Source organism: Hordeum vulgare, chromosome 5H (assembly GCF_904849725.1).
Source record: "Hordeum vulgare subsp. vulgare chromosome 5H, MorexV3_pseudomolecules_assembly, whole genome shotgun sequence".
NCBI classification, from domain to species: Eukaryota; Viridiplantae; Streptophyta; class Magnoliopsida; order Poales; family Poaceae; genus Hordeum; species Hordeum vulgare.
In genome coordinates, this window is record NC_058522.1 from 19,746,122 (window position 1) to 19,750,244 (window position 4,123).

The following is a 4,123-nucleotide window of genomic DNA, read 5'->3' on the forward strand; positions in this document are numbered from 1 at the left end:
GTTAGACGTCCTCTAATTGTTGTTGCAAGTTTTACGTGGCTGATTTGGGTTTCTAGCAAGAACGCCTTCTTACCTACGTGACAGCCACAAGGATGATATGCCAAAGCTATTTACCCTTCATAAGGACCCTTTTCATCAAATCCAATCCGACTAGAGTAGGAGAGACATACACCCCCTAGCCACCTTCATGCACGATGTGCATGTCTGTCGGTGGAACCAGTCTCACGTAAGCGTACGTGTAAGGTCGGTCCGGGCCGCTTCATCCCACAATACCGCCAGAAAAGAATAAGACTAGTAACGGCAAGAAAATTGACAAACCATCGCCCACAACTTTTGTGTTCTACTCGTGCATAGAATCTACGCATAGAAAACCTAGTTCTGATACCACTGTTGGATAACGTAGCATAAATTCAAAAAATTTCCTACGCATGTTCAGATCTTCCTATGGAGAGACCAGCAACGAGAGAGGGGTAAGAGCATCTTCATACCTTTGAAGATCGCTAAGCGGAAGCGTTGCTAGAACGCGGTTGATGGAGTCGTACTCGCGGCGATTCCGATCTAGTGCCGAACAACGACACCTCCGCGTTCAACACACGTGCAGCCCGGTGACGTCTCCCGCACCTTGATCCATCAAGGAGGAGGGAGAGGTTGGGGAAGAAGTCCAGCAACACGACGGCGTGGTGTCGGTGGAGAGACGAGGTCTCCCGGCAGGGATTCGCCAAGCGCCGGCAGAGAGGAGGAGGGATAGGAGCAGGGCTGCGCCGAGAGAGAGAGAAAACGGTGTGCTCCAAAGGCCAAAAGTGCCCTCTATATATAGGGGAAGGGGAGAGGAGGTGCCACCCCTAGGGTTCCAACCCTAGGGGGTTCAGCAGCCCTCCTAGATGGGTGGTGCGGCGGCCAGAGGGGGAGGAGGGGGTGGCGCACCCACTGGTGGGCCTTAGGCCCACCTGGCCTAGGGTTTGCCCCCCCCTTTTTCTTTCCCTTGCGCCATGGGCTGAGTGGGGAGGCGCACCAGCCCACCTAGGGGCTGGTTCCCACCCCCACTTGGCCCACCTTACCTCCCGGGGTCGTTGCCCCCCTTCGGTGGTCCCCCGGGACCACCTCCGGTGGTCCCGGTGGTCCCAGTACGTTACCGGTGATGCCCGAAACACTTCCGGTGTCCGAAACCATCCGTCCTATATATCAATCTTTACCTCCGGACCATTACGGAGCTCCTCGTGACGTCCGGGATCTCATCCGGGACTCCGAAAAACTTTCGGTAACCTCGTATAACAATTCCCTATAACCCTAGCGTCATCGAACCTTAAGTGTGTAGACCCTACGGGTTCGGGAGACAGGCAGACATGACCGAGACACCTCTCTGGCCAATAACCATCAGCGGGGTCTGGATACCCATGGTGGCTCCCACTAGCTCCACGATATGATCTCATCGGATGAACCACGATGTCAAGGATTCAATCAATCCCGTATACGATTCCCTTTGTCTGTCGGTATAGAACTTGCCCGAGATTCGATCGTCGGTATACCTATACCTTGTTCAATCTCGTTACCGGTAAGTCTCTTTACTCGTTCCGTAGCACGTCATCGTGTGACTAACTCCTTAGTCACATTGAGCTCATGATGATGTTCTACCGAGTGGGCCCAGAGATACCTCTCCGTCACACGGAGTGACAAATCCCGATCTCGATTCCTGCCAACCCAACAGACACTTTCGGAGGTACCCGTAGTGCACCTTTATAGTCACCCGGTTACGTTGTGACGTTTGATACACCCAAAGCACTCTTACGGTATCCGGGAGTTGCACAATCTCACGGTCGAAGGAAAAGATACTTGACATTAGAAAAGCATTAGCATACGAACAATACGATCTAGTGCTAGGCTTAGGATTGGGTCTTGTCCATCACATTATTCTCCCAATGATGTGATCCCGTTATCAACGACATCTAATGCCCATGACCAGGAAACCATGATCATCTATTGACTAACGAGCTAGCTAACTAGAGGCTTGCTAGGGACACACTGTGATCTATTCAGTCACACATGTATTACTCTTTCCTGTTAATACAATTATAGCATGAACGATAGACGATTATCATGAACAAGAAAATATGATAATAACCATTTTATTATTGCCTCTAGGGCATATTTCCAACAGACTATAAAGGTGCTCTACAGGTATCTCCGAAGGTGTGTGTTGATTTAGCATGGATCAAAACTGGGATTTGTCACTCCGTGTGACAGAGAGGTATCTCGGGGCCCACTCGGTAATACAATATCACAAACAAAACTTGCAAGAAATGTGGCTAAAGAGTTAGCCACGGGATCTTGTATTTCGTAATGAGTAAAGAGACTTGTCGATAACGAGATTGAAATAGGTATGTCGATACCGACGATCGAATCTCGGGCAAGTTACATACTGAAGGACAAAGGAAATGATATACGCGATTGTGTGAATCCTTGACATAGAGGTTCAACCGATAATATCTTCGTATAATATGTAGGATCCAATATGGACGACCAGGTCCCATTATTGGACATTGAACAAAGAGTGTCTCGGTCATGTCTACATAGTTCTCGAACCAGCAGGGTCTGCACACTTAAGGTTCGGTGACGTTTTCGGTATAGTTGAATTATTGATGTTGGTAACAGAATGTTGTTCGCAGTGTCGGATGAGATCCTGGACATCATGAGCGTCTCGAGAATGGTCTGGAAACGAAGATTGATATATAGGATTGTTGCATTTGGCTTCCGGAAAGATTTGGGGCATTACCGGTAAAGTACCGGGAGTGACGAATGGGTTCCGGGGTTTTACCGGGAGGGGCCACCCACCCGAGAGAGGACCTAATAGGCCCATGGGTGGCGCACCAGACCTTAGCAGGCTGGTGAGGCCAGCCCAATAAGCCTATTTCGACCAAAGAAAAAATAAGAAGGAAAAAGAAAAGAAAAAGGAAGGATGTGAACAAGATGGGAAGGAGTCCTCCACCAAACCGAACTGGAGGAGGACTCCTCCCTCTTGGCTCAGCCCACTCCTCCTACTTGGAGTAGAAGGCAAGCCACCCTCCCTCTTGTTCCTCCTATATATAATGAGGTTTGAGAGGGTTTTTGCACCCCAAGCCTTGTGCAGCCCTCTCTCCCTCCACTACTTCGTGACACCCCGTAGCTAGTTTGGTATGCAACGGCGAAGCCCTGCCGGAGTAGCTCCACCATCATCATCGCCACGTCGTCGTGCTGCCGGAGAATTCAGCTACCTCTTCGTCTCTCTTGCTAGATCAAGAAGGCAGAGATCGTCATCGAGTTGTACGTGTGTTGAACGCGAAAATGCCGCCCGTTCGGCACTAGATCGGGACGGATCGTGGGACGACGGTGATTTGGATCGCGAAGACGTTCCACTACATCAACCGCGTTTCTTAACGCTTCCCGCTTAGTGATCTTCAAGGGTATGTGGATCCGATCTTCCTCTCGTAGATGATCATCACCATTATAGGTCTTCATGTGCGTAGGAATTTTTTTGTTTCCTATGCGACGTTCCCCAACACCTAGTGCGGGGGGCATTCACATGGAGGAAATCACGATGACCAACAACAAGAAGAAGAGGCATGCAATTGTCATGAGTCCCAGCGATAGCGACGATGGCGAGGTTCGCGCATGAGCATCCAGAGTATGTGCATGCCAAGCAGGAGTTCTTTTGGAAGCGCGAGGTCAAGAAGAAGGACGAGGTCGGCCCCTCAACGGTGATCCCCGTCAAGTCCTCGGAGGAGGAGGACGAGCTCTGTGATGACCCGGACCAGGATGCGTTCAGGGAGCAGTTCACGAGGTCCGATGTAGCGGATCAGTTCGAGAGCTCCGATGACGAGGAGTAGTTTTTTCTTCGACGTACTTCAAGTCGATGTAGTTCGAACTATTAGTAGTAGATGAATGTAGTACCTCAAACTAATAGTAGTTGAGTTGGCTATGTTTTTATTAATTAGAATTATGTTTTAGATGAAGTACTAGTTGAATTTGCTATGTTTGAAGTACATGTTTCAAATGAAATATTAGTGGAAGAATATAGTTTTACATGTCCATTTGCATCTTCTATTGGAGTTGCTCTTTTACATCTCCGTTTTGCCGAGGGAGTTGGCTC